Below are 23,955 nucleotides of genomic sequence, written 5' to 3'. Positions count from 1 at the left end.
ACCATCTTTCTAAATTCCATATATATGCGTTAGTATACTGTATTGGTGTTTTTCTTTCTGGCTTACTTCACTCTAAAATAGGTTTCAGTTTCATCCACCTCATTAGAACTGATTCAAATGCATTCTTTTTAATGGCTGAGTAATACTCCATTGTGTATATGTACCACTGCTTTCTTATCCATTCATCTGCTGATGGACATCTCGGTTGCTTCCATGTCCTGGCTATTATAAACAGTGCTGCGATGAACATTGGGGTACACGTGTCTCTTTCCCTTCTGGTTTCCTCAGTGTGTATGCCCAGCAGTGGGATTGCTGGATCATAAGGCAGTTCTGTTTCCAGTTTTTTAAGGAATCTCCACACTGTTCTCCATAGTGGCTGGACTAGTTTGCATTCCCACCAACAGTGTAAGAGGGTTCCCTTTTCTCCACACCCTCTCCAGCATTTATTGCTTGTAGACTTTTGGATCGCAGCCATTCTGATTGGCGTGAAATGGTACCTCATTGTGGTTTTGATTTGCATTTCTCTGATAATGAGTGATGTTGAGCATCTTTTCATGTGTTTGTTAGCCATCTGTATGTTTTCTTTGGAGAAATGTCTATTTAGTTCTTTGGCCCATTTTTTGATTGGGTCGTTTATTTTTCTGGAGTTGAGCTGTAGGAGTTGCTTGTATATTTTTGAGATTAGTTGTTTGTCAGTTGCTTCATTTGCTATTATTTTCTCCCATTCTGAAGGCTGCCTTTTCACCTTGCTAATAGTTTCCTTTGATGTGCAGAAGCTTTTAAGTTTAATTAGGTCCCATTTGTTTGTTTTTGCTTTTATTTCCAATATTCTCGGAGGTGGGTCATAGAGGATCCTGCTGTGATATATGTCAGAGAGTGTTTTGCCTATGTTCTCCTCTAGGAGTTTTATAGTTGCTTTCAATGTTGTGATGGTTTCTGCCATACAACAATGTGAAAAAAATATGGAACACTTCATTAATTTGTGTGTCATCCTCACACAGAGACCATGCTAATCTTTTTTTATAGCTCTAATTTTAATATATGTGCTATATAAGAATACAAATAAGGATGTGTATTTTATTCTGAAACATAGTATTGTATTTTTCTTTTAATTCATCATTTGGAAGGGGAAATATCATCATGTGTTTTCATTTTAATTTTCTGTCTTCTCATAATAGCATTGTATAAAATTATCTATGTGTGTGTGTGTGTGCGTGTGTGTGATTATAGCAGTTTACCACATTCTCAGTTGAATGGCACTTTGTTCTTTGAGTGACAAATTATAACCTCTTCAATGCCTCAGTGTATATGTGTGTTTTTGGTCTTGTTTGTTTGTTTTTTGTAGCGGCAAAGGTTTTGTGTCCTCTGACTTTTTGATTCCTGTTTCTTACAAAGGAAATATCTTTTTTTTTTTTTCTTTTTCATTTTTGCTGCCTAATTTCTAACGAATAGTTTCACCCTTCCTGGTTAAAGTCTATTCTTACACAGAAGTAATGGCTTTAGAAGTTGCAACCTTGAATTGTGCTTGGCTTTAATATGCTTTCTATGATTAACATATCTACCATAATGCTTTTTGTTACAGGCTTTCTCTGTGGGGAAATGGCTTTAAAGTAATTTTTCAAATGGCTTTAAAGTAATTTTTCCATTTTTTTCTACTGTCTTCCCTCTGCTCTCTTCTGTGCATTTTCCCCCAAAACTATTCTTATTTGACACTTACTGCAAAGGCTTGTCATAGAAATATAATAGAGAGCTCAGTAATATTTGATTTTTTTATAGAGTTCAATATATTTTAATTTTATTTACTTAACAGTAATTTGAAGTGTGGGCATTTTCTGTGTTCAGGTTATGATGAGGAAATGTTTTTGTGTGATTTCATTTTTTTTCTTATTTTTCCTTATTTAGAAGGTAGATGGGTACAAATGGTTTTAGGCAACCATTCTTTTCCTCAGCTATGTGGAAGATCTTGGCACTGCTTTTTTATCCTCTAATCTTTCTCTTGGTCATGGTGCTTGAAATTATCCATGACTACAGTTTTAACCTGAGCAATCATCTATGACATTATTTTATATAGATTTATTATTCCAATCATATTATTTCATTTTAAAATATTTTGTATAATGGTATTGTATAGTGAATTACAAGACATTTTCATGAAAAACAGTAGTTCAAATATACAAATAAAAGTATTTGAAGAAGTAAAATATATCTGAATGAACATGGTTTTTGATATGTTATTTAATATATGTGTTCTACTAAAGTAGTAAAATATTACAAGTATATATTTGACTATTCTATATCTGAACATTTAAATAATCATTAGCTAAAGATGTCTCTCAGTGTATATTCATCTTAGTAAAATGGAATATTGTCTTCTCTTCAGGCTTTCAGAGTATTTACTATGTATTACATGTATGTTCTCATGTATAGCTAAAAAGAATTGACATGGTACATAAATTGTGATCTTATTGAACAATCATTGCTTTATAAAGGACTTGTAAAAAAAAAAGTACAAAGTGATAAAAAGACACTATTACAGTTTTTTCTAGTATATTTTTGCTTTGTTATCAATGACTATGTTTGAATACATGATTTTTTTTTTTAAGGAAGAGGGAATTTATGCAAGAAAAAGCCAATCTATTCCAGTGGTTGAGAATTTCAGAAATATGTCATTGGATGAATAATTCTTGAGTGAACTGGGATAGTAGCTTAGTAGTTTGGTGCCAAGTACTTAAAATAAACACTTGGAGAGAGAATGGATAAATACGTATAGAAGAGAGAGGATAAAATGTTGAAGGGAGTTATAGCCCTGGTTTTAGAAGTGAAGGACCTGAGCAAGAATCACAGTTGGTAGCTACACAGCTCTGTATACTCACAGGACTGTCATGTTGAACATTAGATTAGGTATGCACAAGAGTAAAGGTTGTAACAAGAGTAAAATAGACCTAAAAGAAAATCACTTTCTAATAAAAAAAAAAAACACACACTTCAAAATATGATAGATTCAAAAACAAGCCTACAGTATTTTGCAGCTCCCTCTGAAGTGTTAGAGTCTGTCTTTGAAAGTATGCTGCTTTGAAACTATGCTGGCCTTGTGATTTGCATTGACTGGAGTATATCGTAGAGATTATGTTGGGCAAGTTCCAGAGCTTAGGTCTACTGAGGCCTTATGGCTTCCACATCTGACTTCCGTGGGATATTGTTCTAAAACTGACATGTAAAGGAGCTAGTCCTATTTACTGTGGATTCAGAGATCATCAGTGATTCGGAATGGAAGGAAGGAAGGAAGGAAGCCACAACTGCAGTCACTGTCTCTGTACAACTGGAGTGGGGCCAACTCAGATATCCTCGACCAGCTCTTCCTCTTGCTGACTGTAGCCACATGGATAAGTCTCAGCATGTTCAATAGCAGATCCAGCAGCCAGCCAACCCACAAGCTTTTGAGAAATACTCCACCATTCTTCTTTTAAGAATCATTTTTGGGGTAATCGATATGTCAGCAATAGTTATTCATGCACAAAAATTGAGATATTTACAGACAAAATGAAGCACTAAAATTCAAGTAATATTCTCAAGATAGTCTTAAATTAGATACTTGCTTAGAGAATTAAATTATCTTAAATTAGATACTTGGGACTTCCCTGGTGGCTCAGATGGTAAAGTGTCTGCCTACAATGCAGGAGACCGGGGTTCAATCCCTGGGTCAGGAAGATCCTCTGGAGAAGGAAATGGCAACCCACTCCAATACTCTTGCCTGGAAAATCCCATGGACAGAGGAGCCTGGTAGTCTACAGTCCATGGGGTTGCAAAGAGTCAGACACGACTGAGAAACTTCACTTTCTATAGAGAATACGATTGGATTAAATTACTTTTTAAGATCATTTCCAAATCTGTGATTCTATCATATTGGGAAGAATAGCTTCAAATCATAAGGATTACTTTATCTAAGTGTTAGTATCAGCTGAAATTGAAAACACCAAGATTTTGCCACAAGATAATATTTTTTGCTGCTCTCAAACACCTCACTTATCAGAAGGAAGTCCACCTTAGTGATCTGAGTAGGGGTCAGTATGAAGAGTGCCAACCTGTGAAGTAATCAAAAATGTGTGTTACTCATGTCAGACTTTTCCTGCTAATACTGTTTCTTTGAAGGGAATTATTTTTCTGGCATAAACTACACCCTAATATGCATTATCTCTTGATTTCCAGTTTAAATTTCTTTAAGGTGAACATGAGTCTTCATGATTCTTGATACTTATAAAGCAAATTCAGTAGAAAATAAATCTGAATTATATTTACCTTCCCAAACTCTTAGTCTTTTCCCTCCACATTGAATATGTCAGAAAATTATCCAGCTTCTCAACTTTATAGATCATTTCTAAAAACTCAACTACATTTGCAAAGAATCAATGTTCTCTTTCTTTTCACACTTATATTTAATGGTTTTACATTTATGGAATTCTTATTTGAACTAAGCAATACAGTAACAGTATGCTGATAAAATTATTTATTGGGAATAGATACAACTATTGGTATGTAACGACCAAAATGTGAGTAGAAGTGTGGATTATAATAGAGAGTAGTCTAATTCCCATCGGTGTGTTTAGTTTACACTTTCAGCTAGTAGTTTAAACAGTGAATTTAATAATCAGTTAATAGGGCTTCAGCAATACGTGAACCGTGAACTTCCAGATGTTCAAGCTGGTTTTCGAAAAGGCAGAGGAACCAGATATCAAATTGCCAACATCTGCTGGATCATGGAAAAAGCAAGAGAGTTCCAGAAAAAAACTTCTACTTCTACTTTATTGACTATGCCAAAGCCTTTGACTGTGAGGATCACAATAAACCGAGGAAAATTCTGAAAGAGATGGGAATACCAGACCACCTGACCTGCCTCTTGAGAAACTTATATGCAGGTCAGGAAGCAACCATTAGAAACGGACATAGAACAACAGACTGGTTCCAAATAGGAAAAGGAGTATGCCAAGGCTGTATATTGTCACCCTGCTTATTTAACTTACATGCAGAGTACATCATGAGAAATGCTGGGCTGGAAGAAGGACAAGCTGGACTCAAAATTGCCAGGAGAAATATCAATAACCTCAGATATGCAGATGACACCACCCTTATGGCAGAAAGTGAAGAGGAACTCAAAAGCCTCTTGATGAAAGTGAAAGTGGAGAGTGAAAAAGTTGGCTTAAAGCTCAACATTCAGAAAACGAAGATCATGGCATCCGGTCCCATCACTTCATGGAAATAGATGGGGAAACAGTGGAAACAGTGTCAGACTTTACTTTTTGGGGCTCCAAAACCACTGCAGATGGTGATTGCAGCCATGAAATTAAAAGACGCTTACTCCTTGGAAGGAAAGTTATGATCAACCTAGATAGCATATTCAAAAGCAGAGACATTACTTTGCCAACAAAGGTCCGTCTATTCAAGGCTATGGTTTTTCCAGTAGTCATGTATGGATGTGAGAGTTGGACTGTGAAGAAAGCTGAGTGCCAAAGAATTGATGCTTTTGAACTGTGGTGTTGGAGAAGACACTTGAGAGTCCCTTGGACTGCAAGGAGATCCAACCAGTCCATTCTAAAGGACATCAGTCCTGGGTGTTCTTTGGAAGGACTGGTGCTGAAGCTGAAATTCCAGTACTTTGTCCACCTCATGCAAAGAGTTGACTCATTGGAAAAGACTCTGATGCTGGGAAGGATTGGGGGCAGGAGGAGAAGGGGATGAGAGAGGACGAGATGGCTGGATGGCATCACCAACTCGATGGACATGAGTTTGAGTGAACTCCAGGAGTTGGTGATGGACAGAGAGGCCTGGCATGCTGCAGTTCATGGGGTCGCAAAGAGTAGAACATGACTGAGTGACTGAAGTGAACTGAATAGGGCAAAACATTTAAGTGCAGGCCAGGTAAGAAATCTATTGTATTTTGCAAAATAGAATAAGGAAAAAATTTAAATATAATGTTAATACATACAAAGATATAATGTTAAGAACTAAAAAATTGGGGAGTGAATTTGCTTAGTGCAAATAGTAATTAAATATTAAGAAGATTTTTATATTGACTTAAACTATAAGAAATTTTAAGAGCTGACTCTAACTCTGTAAAAACTTGGACATACACACATCACAGATTGTAACAAACTTCCATTTAATATATAGTAATAGGACACTGAAAGACAAAACCATTAGCTGCATTACTCTATTTCCTAAACTTTGGAACTCTAAAGTTCTATTATATTTTCCACAGATTTTGTTATCTTGCACCTTTAAATATATTACCAGAAGAGTCCTTAAAAAGAGGATTTTATTTTAATTATAGCTACAATTTAGAGATTATGTAAAATGTGAAATCTGTACTAATTATGCTGTCTATGATTAAAAGGAAATATAAAAAAAAATTCAATAATCCACCTAGATAGTGTAGAAATATAAAAGTTAACTGACATGATGATGGGTGTAGGAAGAAATCTAAGAGCTATGGAATGAAAGAGAGATAATAAAGTTAAAGGCAAAGTAGCAAATAGCATTAAAACTTATCACTAATGTATTATTACTAAAGATTCTCCTTTGAGAAGAAATAGAACTTTTATTAACAGCTAGATATCTAAAGTTTGAAAGGTATAAAGAAATGTACTGAAGGGACTAGCTTGTCTCTGGTCCAATCATTTGCAGTAGAAAAGGGAGCTTTATAATCTGAAATACATTTTGCATTTCTAATTTGAGCAATTATTTGATACAAATGATGTGATTGCAATTTTCATATAAAATGTAATATGATATATGAATGCAGTACCATAGGCATTCATGCAGCCAAAATGCAGCCAAAGTGTCTTAAATATCAGAATATGTCAGAGGTAGGCTGAGTTATTTTGTGAGAAAAGAATTCCACATTATTCATTTCTTTAGAAAACAAATATTAAAAATTATAGAACTTCTTGATTATGATACTCCCTCACTTATATATCACAAAAATGTATATTATTTGTATCCAGTTTAACATAAGAACAAACTCAAAGAACAGAAACCTGACAAATTCAGGTAACAAAAAATGAAGCTTAAACAAAATGTTATCCTCAAAGGAATGACAGAAATTAATTTACCTGGAATATCCCAGAGTGCAGATAAAGAACTTAAAAAATAAATTAAAGAAATTTCTATAGAGAAAAAATAATTGCAAAGATATGAATGAAAATTATGAAAATTACAGAATTAATAACATAGGAACAATGCTCTAAAATTGAACCAATGATGTTTTATTTAAAAAAAAAAATTATTGAAAAAGACTTTGTGAGGACGTCACCCCAGGTGGTGCTAGTGGTAAAGAGTCTGCCTGCCAATGCAGGAGCCATAAGTGACATGGGTTCGATCCCTGGATTGGAAAGATCCCCTGGAGATGGAAATGGAAACCCACTCCAGCATTCTTGCCTGGAAAATCCCATGGACAGAGGAGGCTGGTGGGCTTCAGTCCATGGGGTTGCAAAAGAGTCAGGCACAATTTAAGAACTAAAAAACAACAATACTTCTTTAGAAGTCAAGTTTTACCATGTTTAAATTCAATTAAAATACTTTAGTGAATGAAACAGAAGATAAAAACATCATCAAAGCATCCAAAATATAGCATTAATCTATTTGAAATATTGATAATTAAATTTTAACAATGAAAATAACTCATAATTTGAATCTCCCTTGGTATCTGACACTAGCATATGCTGTCAATCCTTTCTAATCCTCTTTTTGTTGTTTACATTACTTAGTTCTGTGACTTGACCTGGCTATTCAACCTTTGGTATATAACATTTATTCTCTTCCTTATGCTCCTCAAATCCTTTCTTTTTCCTCCACTGGTTTAAATTGCTATGTTCGTCATAACAATCACCCAGTCAATAGCTTCTCAGCCTCTTACTCCAAGCATCTTATTTAACTGGCAAAAATTTAAGCTAGTTAAATAGATTTCTCCTTTTAATCCAGATCTAGAGAAAAATTGACATCTTCTAGAAATGTATGCCTATATATACAGATTTAAGTAGACTAAGAAATAAAAAGTTTAGGCATTGTTCTAGTTCCTAGATTCTTTTCTCCTTTATCTGACTCTTGAGCAACACCTTATTCTCCTTCAGCCTCCAATATATATCCTCCCTAATTCCTCTCAAGTATTTGCCTTTATTCTTGATTCACTAAAAAAGTAAAAACAATAAAACATAAAAGAGTAGAAATAACCATTATTCCTATATTCTCATCATTTTATGTCTACCAACATACCCGTACCTGCTGTCCATGTATTTTTTGTTCTGTTAAACAATGAATATTCCTTATTTTAACCAAAACCTATTCCTCATTGTTGCCCTGTTTTCTGTGTTATTCCCATAAGCTTATTCAGCACAGTATCAGTCATATTTTAAATATTTCTTGAAACCACTTCCTCCTCCAACATCTGTCCTCTGTTCAACTTAGCATTAAAATTCTTCAAAAGGATAGTATTACCAATGATTGTTCTCTCCATTTTCTTTATTCTCATTCTTTTTATCAGTGTATGTCCATCAGGGTTTCACCCCACCATGCTATCAACACAGCTCTTGTCAATGTCACTAATGACCTTCAGAAGATAAATTTATGATAAACCTTTAGTTTCTTGGCAGCATTTGATACTATTGATATAACTTAAAAAAAAAAAAAAAACTCTTCTTTTTTTTTTTAAATGCTGAGATGGTTACTCAATCTCCTTCAACTTCACTTGTCTCTTTTTCTCAGACATATGTCCTTATTCATAGTCAAATCTTTCTAAACTGTTACATTCCATGACCCAATACTTTGTTCTTTTTTGTATCTAGATACCTTCTCTAAATGATATCATTTGGCTTTGTAGCATTAAATTAACTCTCTGTATAAGTGAATCTTGAATTTTTATCTCCAGCTCAGACTTCTCCCGTGAACTCATAAGGCATATGTTGGGTTGGCCAAAAATTTGTTTGGATTTTTCATGTTATGGAGAAACCAGAATGAACTTTTTGGCCAGCTCAATATTGAAACCTCTACTCAATATTTTACATAGAGTTTGTATTAGTTAAAATAAAGGCCAAACTTTTACATAAGGATACCTTAAAATACACTTCTGTAAGTATATAAAAGTTTATTGTTACCCATATTTCAGTGTAAAGATAAACAATAGACAGTGACCCAAAAGGTCAAATAGGGGCCTTTTTCCTTCAGAATCATCTGGTATGTCATCACCATGTGCATGGTCAAACCTGTGGTTCTGCCCCATATAACTTTCAGCATACAGGTTATTACAAAGAGAATTTGAAAACAAAACAAAACAAAAAATCTACTTTTGCTTCATTGACTATGCTAAAGGCTTTGACTGTATGGATCCCAAGAAACTGGAAAATTCTAAAAGAGATAGAATACCAGATCACTTACCTGTCTCCTGAGAAAAATGTGCGCAGGGAAAGAAGCAATAGGAACATGGAACAAAAGACTGGTTCAGAACTGGGAAAGGAGTACATCAAAGCTACATTTTGTCAACCTGCTTATTTAACTTATATGCAGAATATATCATGTGAAATGCTGGGATGTATGAAACACAAGCTGGAATCAAGATTGCCAGGAGAAATATCAACAACCTCAGATTTGCAGATGATACGATTCTAATGACAGAAAGCTAAAAGAAACTCAAAAGCCCCTTAATGAGGGTGAAAGAAGAGAGTGAAAAAACTGGCTTAAAACTCAACATTCAAAAAACTAAGATCATGCCATGCAGTCCCATCACTTCATGGCAAATAAATGGGGTAAAAGTAGAAACAGTGACAGACTTTATATTTTCTTGCCCTCCAAAATCACTGCAGATGGTGACTATAGCCATGAACTTAAAAGACACTTTCTCCTTGGAAGAAAAACTATGACAAACCTAGACAGCATATTAAGAAGCAGAGACATCACTGCCGACAAAGGTCTGTATAGTCAAAGCTATGTTTTTTTTCAGTAGTAATGTATGGATGTGAGAGTTGGACTGTAAAGAAAACTGAGTGCCAAAGAATTGATGCTTTCAAGTGTGGTGCTGCAGAAGACCCCTGAAAGCCCTTGAGTGGCAAGGAGATCAAACCAATCAATCCTAAAGGCAGTCAACCTTGAACATTCATTGGAAAGACTGATGCTGAAGCTGAAGCTCCATTACTTTGGCCACCTGATTCAAAGAGCTGACCTGCTGGAAAAGACTCTGATGCTGGAAAAGACTGAGGGCAAAAGGAGGAGAAGGCAGAGGATGAGGTGGTTGGATGGCATCACTGACTACATGAGTTTGAGCAAACTACAGGAGATAGCAAAGGGAAAGAATCTTGGCATGCTGCAGTTCATGGGGTCACAGAGTCAGAAACAAGTTAGGGACTGAAAAACAATGAGAACATTTATACCTTAATAAACAGGTTAGAAGTCATATAAACCATTTCTTCATACATATCTTTAGTTATATAACATCACATATATTGAAATGAGATTGGGAAAATTAGCTAAAATATGTGTTTCAGAAATTCTGCTACCTAATAATGAAAGTCAGAGTGTTAGCCCCCCACCTTGACTGACCTTTTGCTACCCCATGGGCTGTGGCCCACACGCTCCTCTGTTCATGGAATTTCCCAGTCAAGAATACTGTTGTAAGTTTCTATTTTCTACTCCAGGGGATCATCCTGATCCAGGGATCAAACCTGGGTCTCCTGCATTGCAGGCAGATTCTTTGCCATCTGAGCCATCAGCAATAGTATTAGTTAAATTGAATAAAAACTCCCATTGACAACAAATGAAAAAGATTTTGAAAATATCTAAAGAAAGGAATCAAAAAGTTAACAAGACAGTAAATAATATGATAACAGGTTTGAGGAAGAATATATAGGCTCACAAAGGTAAATTTGTAGCATTGAATCTGTATTTCTTTTACAGATGTCTTAAAACTCCAGAATAAGGTGACCAGAGACTAAGAAGCTCTTTGAAACTTTTGAGTCTTGTAGGAATAAGAGGAATACAATTAATTGGAGCCCAATAACTGCAAATGTGGAAAATTATGAAAGTCTCCATGTCTCGTAGAGAACTTAAGAGTTGGAAACAATATCGGGGCAAAAGCAAAACTAGACAAGTTTATGGAGAGATTGATACATCTTTTCAGTTAATTTCAATCCTGAAAATGTTTTCAGGTGATGTTGAATACCAGTGCTTAAGGAGCTTTCAATATAAAAATGTAAATTCTCAAAACAAGAATATCATAAAACCTCAGATTTTATCTATAAATTTAACATCATGTCTGATAAGAAATCAAGTCTGCCCAAGAAGCAAAAGATCATATGAATAAAAAGCAGAGAGTTTTTACAGATAAAAAGAGATTCAGAGACAGAGGCTTTAGGAAGTACTATTAATATGTCCAAGGATATAAAAGCCTGAGAAAGTTGATAGAGAACTGAAATTTATGAAAGAGTAAATCAAAATTATGGAACTGAAGAAATAAAAATTCAGTGAACATGTTTGATAGCCAGTTAAAGCTAACTGAAGATAATACTGGTGAACCAGAAAACAATCAGAATGGAATAATCATAATAAAATCTTGAAACACACAAAAAATGAAAAATATAAATTGGAATATGATTAGTGGAAAATATATGAATCACAGACTCAGAGAATTTGTGAACTAAAAGAAATATGAGAGAATAAAACTGTTCAAAAAGATAATATTTTTTTAAATATGAAAAACATAAAGTCATAAACTCATACATAATAAGGAAATTAAGATAATAAAGTCAGAACTAGAAAATCACCTGAATAAAGAATAAAGCAAAAATAGCCTATATTATGTTTATTTTCAAAAATTACACATACAGGAAGGATAGACCATAATTGAGATTAAATAAGGACAAATTGGATCTGATGGAGGCAAACTGGAACTCACCCTGGTCTCTTACCACATCAAATTTCCAACTTTGACAATAGCAATTCATTATGGAGCTGAAAGTTTACTGGGCAAAAAAGTAAGACTTGTTATATGCCATGATGCTCATTTTCACCTGGGGTCAATATCCAAATACTAGAGATGGCATTAACTATTACTCAGTTTTGAATTCATATATATCATTTATATTTTCTCTAATGTTACTTATCCCAGACTCATTCTCTTCCTTTTTTCCCACACTAAGTTTGAATATCAAAGCATTCTTGGTTTTTAGTAAAATTTATTGAAGATGGTGCCAAAGATTTGACGCCTTGTAACTGTGGTGTTGGAGAAGACTCTTGAGATTCCCTTGAAAAGCAAGGAGATCAAAGCAGTCAGTTCTAAAAGTCAACCCTGAAAGTTCATTGGAAGGACTAATGCTGAAGCTGAAGCTCCAATACTTTGGCCACCTGATGTGAATAGCCAGCACATTGGAAAAGACCCTGATGCTGGGAAAGACTGAGGGAAAGAGGAGAAGAAGGCAACAGAAGATGAGATTGTTGGATGGCATAACTGACTCAATGGACTTGAGTTTGAGCAAACTCTGGGAGACAGTGAAGGACAGGGAAACCAGGCATGCTGCAGTCCATGGGGTTGCAAAGAGTTGGACCTGACTTAGCTACTGAACAACAAACAACAAACTGAAGATGAGAATGGTATATTGAGAGGGAATATGTGGAAGAAGTAGATAAGCTCTTACACTTAATTTTAAAATAATGAGATTAAGTGATACAACCTACCTGGAAACAGATGTTAGCAAATTAATGTAACTTAGAAAACAAAACGGAGAAGGCAATGGCACCCCACTCCAGTACTCTTGCCTAGAAAATCCCATGGACAGAGGAGCCTGGTAGGCTGCAGTCCATGGGGTCGCTAGAGTTGGACACGACTGAGCAATTTCACTTTTGCTTTTCACTTTCATGCATTGGAGAAGGAAATGGCAACCCACTCCAGTGTTCTTGCCTGGAGAATCCCAGGGACAGGGAGCCTGGTGTGCTGCCATCTATGGGGTTGAACAGAGTTGGACACGACTAAAGTGACGTAGCAGCAGCAGCAGCAGCAGCAGCAGCAGCAGCAGAGAACAAAAAGAGTAGGGATTGAACCCAGATCTCCTGCACTGCAGGCAGATTCTTTAAAGTTGAAATAGGATTGAGAAATCTACAGCTCAGTATATACTATGATAAAAATACTATTAAACATGAAGTTATTTTGACTGATGTGTTGAACTAAAATATACATAAGGAGTGATAAATAGGTATGAAAAAGTAGAATTAATTTAAAATCTACCCTAATATCAGTCAAACCCCAAACTTCTTTCTCTCTTCTACACATAGTACAACTATATATTTTTCTCCAAACTAAAACATTTTAAAAAATTCATTTGTGCATGAGAAAAGCCTACACTGGGCTGAAAACCACGGGCTCCCTACTGTTAAGAATAATTTCCTATCTCATTACTTGAAAGAGATATCAGAACAAGGTTAAGGCAAGAGTAAGGCAATGTAGCACCTAAGGTACAAAATTTAATAAGATAATCACTCTCAGGTTCACACAAGTGCAACTTTCTTGTGATTAATATTTACATGTTACTTTTTAGATCCTTTTATTTACATGCCATATGCTTGAGTTTTGTGTATTCACTATTACTGTCTCTCCTTTTTAATTGGAGTATTTAGTATGTAGTTATTGATGATTGGATTTAATTTACAATTGTTCTTTTATTGTCCTTTCCCTCCTTCTTTTGACTAATAGAATATTTTAAAATATCTGATATATAGTCATACATTGTTAAAAATCAGACAGGTATTTTCTGGATACTTACCAAGGGAAATATCAATAAAATATGATCTCTACAATTGTGAAGTTTTCAACAATATCATCAGTGTAATTCATAGAGTGGTATGCCACAAGAGGAGGCACGTTTGCATGGAAAGAGTGAAAGGTAAGAAAAAGAAAACATCACCAAGAACAACAAAAAACATTACAGAGGGATGTCTGAAGGTGATCATAGATGGCCTCAGCCTGCAGTGGGGTGGAGTGGGGCTTGGGATACCAGCTAGAGATTGGGCTGGGTTGAGGTGATGAAAGCACCAGATCCTAGCTACTAGACCAGTGGTCAGTGACAAGGGCCCTGGACCTTCAGCTTTGCATAAAATAATTTCCGTAAAGATGGAAAGTAATGAAACAAATTAAGTACTTATTAAAAGGAAAAAAGAGTACAATACCTGTGGATAACCACACGGGCAGACTTAGAGAGAGAGTCGCACCCTTGTAGCAGTTTGAATTACTTTCATGGAGTATTTCTTATAGATTTCCTCTGGCCAGTCATTCTGAATTGCCTGGTATACAGTCCATATTTGGTATATGGTAGCTCAGACAGTAAAGAGTCTGCCTACAATGCAGGAGACCTCGGTTTGATCCCTGGGTCAGGAAGATCCCCTGGAGAAGGAAATGGCAACCCACTCCAGTATTCATGGTTGGAAAATCCTATGGACCAAGGAGCTTGTGGGCTATAGCCCACGGGGTCACAAAGAGTCAGACATGACTGAGCGACTTCACTTCACTTCACTTCACTTCAGGTTAGAAAGGGCTTCCCTGGTAACTCAGCTGGTAAAGAATCTGCCTGCAATGTGGGAGAGCTGAGTTCGATTCCTGGGTTGGGAAGATCCCCTGGAGGAGGGCATGACAACCCACTCCAGTATTCTTGCCTGGAGAATCCCCATGGACAGAGGAACCTGGCAGACTATAGTCCATGGAGTTGAAAAGAGTCAGCCATGACTGAATGACTAAACACAGCACAGGTTAAAAAGCAGAAACATCACTTTGCTGACACAGGTCTGGATAGTCAAAGCTATGTTTTTTTTCCAGTACTACTGTATGGATCTGAGAGTTGGACCATAAAGAAGGCTGAGCATGGAAAAATTGATGCTTTTGAGCTGTGGTGTAGAAGACTTTTGAAAGTCCCCTCGAATGCAGGGAGATCAAACCTGTCATTCCTAAAGGAAATCAACCCTGAATAGACATTGGAAGGATTGATGCTGAAGCTGAAGTTCCAAGACTTTGACCACCTGATCCAAAGAGCCAGCTCATTGGAAAAGACCCTGATGCTGGGAAAGATCAAAGTCAGGAGAAGAAGGGGATGATGGAAGACGAGATGTTGAATGGCATCACTGACTCAGTGGACATGAATTTGAGCAAGCTTCAGGAGATGGTGAAGGACAGGGAAGCCTGGTGTGCTGTAGTCCATGGGGTTGCTGAGAGTTAGACATGACTGAGCAACTGAACATTAACAAATATTCCTCCCATGTGTGCATGCGCATCTCTTAGCCAAGATGGATTAATCAAAAAAGCTTCTGGGTAGACCATTCCTTGACATAACTCCCCTTTGGCCACCAAGGAGCCTTTCTGCACATGTATGGTGGGGTAGTTCTCCTGACTTTATAATGAGAAATATGTGCTCTGAAAAGAGTCCATCTTCCTCACCTTAATTACCCTGCTATTGTTATCTTGGAGTTTTGGTCAATAGAAAATGAATCTCCAATTGCTTTACCCTGGAGGGGAACCCATCTGCTTCCTGCCTCAAGGGGAATCTTGAAGGTTGAATGAAAAAAGCTAGAAAAATGTTCCCTAACAACCAACATGAATAAGCATTGTTCATTTTTTGTCCTTTATGCTTTCAGAGGATGTTTATTCTGAATTAGATTGAATGGCTTTATATTTTCTGATCTCAAGCACACAACCCCTGCACCTTTTAATTTATAATTTGGTCAATTTCTTATACTTTCTAATTATTAAATTCAAAACCATCATTCTTTTTCTTTTTATTATTTTTGGAATTGTGTGCCCATTTGGACTTATTTTTTTACAGAAGTTTTATTGACAGCAAAATTGAGCAGAAGATACAGGGCTTTTCCAAGTGCCCTATGCCTCCACATATGTGTAACTTCCTAAATGATCAACAGCCTCCACCAGAGTGGTAAATTTCTTACAATTCATGAACCTATATCAGCATACCATAATCATTCCAGGTTCATAGTTTACATCAGTATTCATTAACTGTGTTGTACATTCTATAGGTTTGGACAGATTTATACTATGTATCCACCATTATAATACCATATGGAGTAATTTCCTTACTCTCATTTAGAAATCTATATTTGGCAATTATCAATGCTTTGTTCTCAGTTTATACCCTTTGTACTCACCATTCTTTCTCCCTAAAATATTATTTTACTAGATCTAGATATTAAAGTCTCAGTTCAAATGTGAATATAAGCTGTGAATTTAAATATTCTTTAAGCCAGCCATTCCTTATTCAAATTACCTTCCATGCATATGCTACTATTCAATATCCTTGTCTTTGGTTTGCTTCTTTACTATCTCTGTAAGCCCCCCTCCAAGTGCATGCACACACACACACACACACACACACACAGGAGCTCCATAATAGCAAGTACATTGCATGAATTGTTCATTATATCTACTCAGACCTTAGATCCCTGAGGCTCCCCAAGATCTGAAAGAATGCTCTTATTCAATTATATATATTGAGTTCAAAAACTTGGCTTAAATTTTCTGAACTTTATCCATTGGGAATCAGTATAAAAATTATAATTTGGCTTGCATTTGCTGAGTTCCAAACCAAATTTTCAATAATTTTTATGTAAATACAATTGTTATATTAATATTTTCTGAGTGTTTATGCTATACATGACACTGTCCCTGAGTTCTAGCAAGCATATATAGTATATCCTAGTCTTACATCTAGGAGAAGGCAGTGGCACCCCATTCCAGTAATTTTGCCTAGAAAATCCCATGGATGGAGAGGAGCCTGGTAGGCTGCAGTCCATGGGGTCGCTAGAGTTGGACACGACTGAGCGACTTCACTTTTGCTTTTCACTTTCATGCATTGGAGAAGGAAATGGCAACCCACTCCAGTGTTCTTGCCTGGAGAATCCCAGGGACGGGAATCCTGGTGGGCTGCCGTCTATGGGTCACACAGAGTCGGACACGACTGAAGTGACTTAGCAGCAGCAGCAGCAGTCTTACATCTACATAACTGCTTTTGAAAAGGTTTGTATTATAATGACATTTTAAAAACAAAGCAGAATTATTTGAGTATATTTGTATATAAGAAAATACTTATCAGGAACAGAATAACATACTACTTCACAGTTCCACACAACTGGTGTTTCCTGTCATTGTAATATATTTACATGAATTTTAGCTTCATAAAGATTACGATGATGCAGAAAGATTGTCACAGAACATTTTGGAGGGACTTACCCTCATCATTACTGGGAAGATACTGCATAGGCTAAAATACAAGGAACCAATGTGTTCCTTGATAGAATTTCTTAAAAATGTATTTTTGGAAAGTTAAGAAATATTAAAGACAAATTTAATTAAGTTATGTAGGTTTGTGAGCTACCATTAAAAAAAACACACATACACACACAATTTTTCTCACTGGGCAGGTATTTTTGTATTTCTCATAACTTAAATACAAGATCACTTCTAAAGCCCCAGACATTTTCGTTGAAAGATTAAAGAGATGTTTCTAATGACACATTAATTAGAAAAGTATTCACCTAGCTTGAACTTGAAAGTAAAATATATTTCTTCAGAGAATACAAATTTTTAAAATATATAGTTTTCTCATTCATGACTATGAAGCACCAAAATCAATATAGACCTGTTTAATAAAACATTTTATGTTTGCCAAAATCAACTTGAAAAAAGAATGAGAAATTCAAAAATATCTCCATGTTTCAATTTAAAAATTTGAGTACATCCTTTTAAAGTTTTATCTAAGATATAAATCTTATTTCACAATCATAGTTCTAACTTACTGCCCAGATAGTAAATGCTGCTTATATTTGTAATAACTAAAAACTATAAGTAACCAATCTTATCACCTATTGAATGGGTGAACCAATTATTTTAAATGTCCATATACTGAAATAGTACTCAGCAAGGAAAAGAAACAGACAAATGATATAGGCAACAATATAAATGAAAATCAGCTCCTTAGTACCCATGACAGAAGCCGTATACAATAGGATCCATACTAGATGACTGCATTTAAATTGATCTCTAGGAAATGAAATTATTATCTGTAGCAATACAAAGCAGATCAGACAAGCCTGTCCCTGAGATTTGAGAGTAGGAATTGATTGGAATTGGGCATGAGAAAACTTTTGCAGGTAATATACAGAATCTTTTCTTGAGAGTGTAATTATATGGATATATGCAGTTTTCAGAACTAACTCAACTCTAAAATTAAAATTGTACATTTTATTGTATATAAATCAAAAAGTTGATTTAAAAAGCATAATAACATACTATACACACAATGAAATAGCTAAAGTAAGATGTAATTAAAATACCAAACAAATGAGATTCCTAGAGATTGATGATGCGAGTATAAGCTATAGTACAGTCACTGCAGAACTATCAGGCTGTGTCTAAAGAAGCTGACTGACTATGACTTAAAATTTATATTCCTAAAAAAGATTGTTAATATATTCACCAAAGGACAAGAAAAAGGATGCTTGTTACACCAATAATTTGCCAAAATCTAGATATGTAGATCAAATCTACATGAACTTTGAATACATAAATGCATTGTGATATAGTCAATGGAATTTAATATCATATTACAGTTAGAATAAATGAACTACAACACAACACAACAGAATATAAGAATATCACAAACATTAGGGACTGATAAAAGTCAGTAACAAGGCAGTAAATAGCATATAAAGCTCAGAAGTAGTTTAAATTATTGTTAAGCACAATAGTGAGCTAGTAGGGAGCTAGTAACTAAAGTCAATCACAAGAGCAGTTTGTGGTTATTGAGTGGAATTAAATAGCACATTCCTTTTGTGATTATTCAGAATTATATATTTACTAACTATACACTTTGAGTATGTTACACTTAATACTTCAATAAAAGTTTACATAAAACTGTTAACAGCGCTTCAAATATTCAAAGCAAAGTAAGCCACTTTACACCACCATGTTTTAGAAAGATAATCTAATATTCCTGCTAAATCCACATTTTAGTGGACTTTATTTTCCAAAGTATTTGTAGAAAAAAGTGAGTAAATGTCACTCCAGAAAATTATTTCATTTTTTATTATTTGTGGACATGCTAAGTTAAACTTATATTTGTTTATTTACTGCAGAATTTTAAAGGGTTTAAATTTAATATCCATAGGCTTCCAATGTGGTGCAGTGGTAAAAAATCTGCCTTCCAATGCAGGAGACACAAGAGAAATGGGTTCTATCCCTGAGTCAGGAAGATGCCCTGGAGTAGGAAATGACAGCCTGCTCCAGTATTCTTGCCTGGAAAATTCTTTGGACAGAGGATCCTGGTGGGCTACAGTTCATGGGGTTGTAGAAAGTTGGACATGACTGAGTAAGCACAGCACACGTTTAGATATTAACTCAGTTCAGTTCAGTTCAGTTCAATCGCTCAGTCGTGTCCGACTCTTTGCGACCCCATGAATCGCAGCACACCAGGAAATGCATTTATTCATGAAAAATATTATTTTCTAAAGAAAGCTTCAATTAGTGTAAATATACACTATAGATGGCTGTTCTAATGTCTTTTTCTGTATCTGATATTAAATTATTTAAATAGATATAACTATGAATTTGATTTAAAATTTAGTCTATCACATCATTCTCCGATTGCTATGACAAATTGTGTTTTATTATTATTATTGATAGTGCTGCTGCTGCTGCTAAGTTGCTTCAGTCATGTCTGACTCTGTGCGACCCCATAGACAGCAGCCCACTAGGCTCCTCTGTTCCTGGGATTCTCCAGGCAAGAATACTGGAGTGGGTTGCCGATTCCTTCTCTAATGCATGAAAGTGAAAAGTGAAAGTGAAGTCACTCAGTAATGAGAGCTAAATAGCCTTTTATGTACATTGTTTGCATTAATTGTCAGAAAACGCTATGTTAAAGAAATCACATATCATTAAAATTTAAAATAAGGCTTAATCCTTGCATAGGCAAGTAAGGAAAACAAGCATTTTTTTAATTGTTTGCTATTGAAAATATTTGATATTTTAAATAAAAAGTTGTACCATGATCAATTTCTTGGAATTTTACTCTTGTGCTAAATACTAACTGTATCTGAAGGAGTATTTTTGAAGTATAGCTGATTTATAATGTTGTGTTAGGTCCTGCCATGCAGCAAAGTGAATTAGTTATACATACACATGTATCTCTTCTCTTTCAGATTATTTTAACATATGCATACAGAGTATTGAGTAGAGTGCCTTAAGCTGTACTTCTGCGGCTGCTAAGTCACTTCAGTCGTGTCCAACTCTGTACAGTAGGTCTTTATTAGTTATCTGTTTTATATATAGTATGTTTACATGTCAATCCCAATCTCCCAATTTATCACTACCTCCCCTTTCCCCCTGGGTAACCATAAGTTTTTGTTTTTGTTTTTCCCTACATCTGTGACTATTTCTGTTTTGTAAAGAAATTCATTTGTTCAATTTTTATAGCTGTCACATTTAAGTGATATCATATGATATTTGTCATTCTCTGTCTGACTTCACTTAGTATGAGACAATTTTTATGTCCATTCATGTTGTTGCAAATGGCATTATTTCCTTCTTTTTTTTTAATGGGTGAGTAATAAATGAATTTCACTGTACATTTTCCCAGTAGCTTGTTTCTTTTTTTTTTTTAATTTAAATGTACTTATTTTAATTAGAGGCTAATTACTTTACAATACTGTATTGGTTTTGCCATACATCAATATGAATCTGCCACGAGTGTACACGTGTTCCCAATCCTGAACCCCCCTACCACCTCCCTCACCATACCATCCCTCTGGGTCATCCCAGTGCAACAACCCCAAGCTTCCTGTATCCTGCATCAAACCTGGACTGGCAATTCATTTCTTATATGATATTATACATGTTTCAATGCCATTCTCCCAAATCATTCCCCCCCGCCCCCGCCTCCCTCTCCCACTGAGTCCAAAAGACTGTTCTATACATCTGTGTCTCTTTGCTGTCTCACATACACAGTTACCATTACCATTTTTCTAAATTCCATATATATGCATTAGTATACTGTATTTGTGTTTTTCTTTCTGGCTTACTTCACTCTGTACAATAGGCCCCAGTTTCATCCACCTCATTAGAACTGATTCAAATGTATTCTTTTTAATGGCTGAGTAATACTCCATTGTGTATATGTACCACTGCTTTCTTATTCATTCATCTGCTGATGGACATCTAGGTTGTTTCCATGTCCTGACTATTATAAACAGTGCTGCGATGAACATTGGGGTACACATGTTTATTTCAATTCTGGTTTCCTCGGTGTGTATGCCCAGCAGTGGGATTGTTGGGTTGTATGGCAGTTCTATTTGCAGTTTTTTAAGGAATCTCCACACTGTTCTCCATAGTGGCTGTACTAGTTTGCCTTCCCACCGACAGTGTAAGAGGGTTCCCTTTTCTCCACACCCTCTCCAGCATTTATTGCTTGTAGACTTTTGGATTGTAGCCATTCTGATTGGCGTGAAATGGTACCCCATTGTGGTTTTGATTTGCATTTCTCTGATAATGAGTGATGTTGAGCATCTTTACATGTTTTGTTAGCCATCTGTATGTCTTCTTTGGAGAAATGTCTATTTAGTTCTTTGCCCCCTTTTTTGATTGGGTTGTTTATTTTTCTGGAATTGAGCTGCAGGAGTTGTTTGTATATTTTTGAGATTAGCTGTTTGTCAGTTGCTTCACAAGTGGGCTTTATCCCAGGGATGCAAGGATTCTTCAATATCCACAAATCAATCAATGTAATACACCACATTAACAAATTGAAAAATAAAAGCCATATGATTATCTCAATAGATGCACAGAAAGCCTTTGACAAAAGTCAACATCCACTTATGATTAAAACTCTCCAGAAAGCAGGAATAGAAGGACCATACCTCAACATAATAAAAGCTATATATGAAAAACCCACAGCAAACATTATCCTCAATGGTGAAAAAGTGAAAGCATTTCCCTTAAAGTCAGGAACAAGACAAGGGTGCCCACTTTCACCACTACTATTCAACATAGTTTTGGAAGTTTTGGCCACAGCAATCAGAGCAGAAAAAGAAATAAAAGGAATCCAAATTGGAAAAGAAGAAGTAAAACTCTCACTGTTTGCAGATGACATGATCCTCTATATAGAAAACCCTAAAGACTCCACCAGAAAATTACTAGAACTAATCAATGAATATAGTAAGGCTGCAGGATATAAAATCAACACACAGAAATCCCTTGCATTCCTATACACTAATAATGAGAAAATAGAAAGTGAAATTAAGGAAACAATTCCACTCACCATTGCAACAAAAAGAATAAAATACTTAGGAATATATCTACCTAAAGAAACTAAAGACCTATATATAGAATACTATAAATAACTGGTGAAAGAAATCAAAGAGGGCACTAACAGATGGAGAAATATACAATGTTCATGGATCGGAAGAATCAATATAGTGAAAATAAGTATACTACCCAAAGCAATCTATAGATTCAACGCAACCCCTATCAAGCTACCAACGGTATTTTTCACAGAGCTAGAACAAATAATTTCACAATTTGTATGGAAATACAAAAAACCTTGAATAGCCAAAGCAATTTTGAGAAAGAAGAATGAAACTGGAGGAATCAACCTGCCTAACTTCAGGCTCTACTACAAAGCCACAGTCATCAAGACAGTATGGTACTGGCACAAAGACAGAAATATGGATCAATGGAACAAAATAGAAAGCCCAGAGATAAACCCACGCACATATGGAAACCTTATCTTTGACAAAGGAGGCAAGAATATACAATGGAGAAAAGACAATCTCTTTAACAAATGGTGCTGGGAAAACTGGTTAACCACTTGTAAAAGAATGAAACTATAACACTTTCTAACACCATACACAAAAATAAACTCAAAATGGATTAAAGGTCTAAACATAAGAACAAAAACTATAAAACTCTTAGAGGAAAACATAGGCAGAACACTCTCTGACATAAATCACAGCAGGATCCTCTATGACCTACCTCCCAGAATATTGGGAATAAAAGCAAAAATAAACAAATGGGATCTAATTAAAATTAAAAGCTTCTGCACAACACAAGAAGCTATAAACAAGGTGAAAAGACAGCCTTCAGAATGGGAGAAAATAATAGCAAATGAAGCAATTGACAAATAGCTCGTTTCTAATATCACACAGAAAATGATGTTTCTGGCAAAGGGAGGCAGTATATTCCTGTTGGTTATAATACTGAAAACTCTAATTAAATTTTTCTCTTTAAAAAAATTATTGAAGGATAAATGCTTTACAGAATTTTGTTGTTTTCTGTCAAACCTCAACATGAATCAGCCATAGGTATATATATATATATATGTATATGCTGCTGCAGCTAAGTCACTTCATTCGTGTCCGACTCTGTGCGACCCCATAGATGGCAGCCCACCAGGCTCTGCCATCCCTGGGATTCTCCAGGCAAGAACACTGGAGTGGGTTGCCATTTCTTTCTCCAATGCATGAAAGTGAAAAGTGAAAGTGAAGTCGCTCAGTCGTGTCCGACTCTTAGCGACCCCATGGGCTGCATACAGCCCACCAGGCTCCTCCATCCATGGGACTTTCCAGGCAAGAGTACTGGAGTGGGGTGCCATTGTCTTCTCCATTTATATATATATATAAAATCTCCCTTTTGAATCTCTCTCCCATCTCCCTCCCCATCCCACCTCTCTAGGTTGATACAGAGCACCTATTTGAGTTTCCTGAGACATACAGCAAATTCTCCTTGGCTATCTATTTTACATATGGTGATGTAAGTTTCCATGTTACTTTTTCCGTACATCTCACCCACTCTTCCCCTCTCCCAATATCCACAAATCTATTCTCTATGTCTGGTTCTCCATTGCTGCAGTGTAATTAAATTAGTCAGTACCGTTTTTCTAG

The 23,955-nt window shown here is 35.6% G+C and overlaps 1 non-coding gene across 1 annotated transcript; it reads right to left on the bottom strand.

Annotated features, from left to right (window-relative positions):
• Window positions 1-956: 956 nt before the first annotated feature.
• LOC133255089 (U6 spliceosomal RNA) lies at window positions 957-1,060 on the bottom strand. The gene has a single exon (XR_009738873.1). It is a non-coding gene; the product is annotated as a U6 spliceosomal RNA (small nuclear RNA).
• Between the last annotated feature and the right edge of the window lie 22,895 nt (window positions 1,061-23,955).

Source organism: Bos javanicus, chromosome 1 (assembly GCF_032452875.1).
Source record: "Bos javanicus breed banteng chromosome 1, ARS-OSU_banteng_1.0, whole genome shotgun sequence".
NCBI lineage: Eukaryota > Metazoa > Chordata > Mammalia > Artiodactyla > Bovidae > Bos > Bos javanicus.
This window is presented reverse-complemented; position numbering and strand designations above follow the sequence as displayed.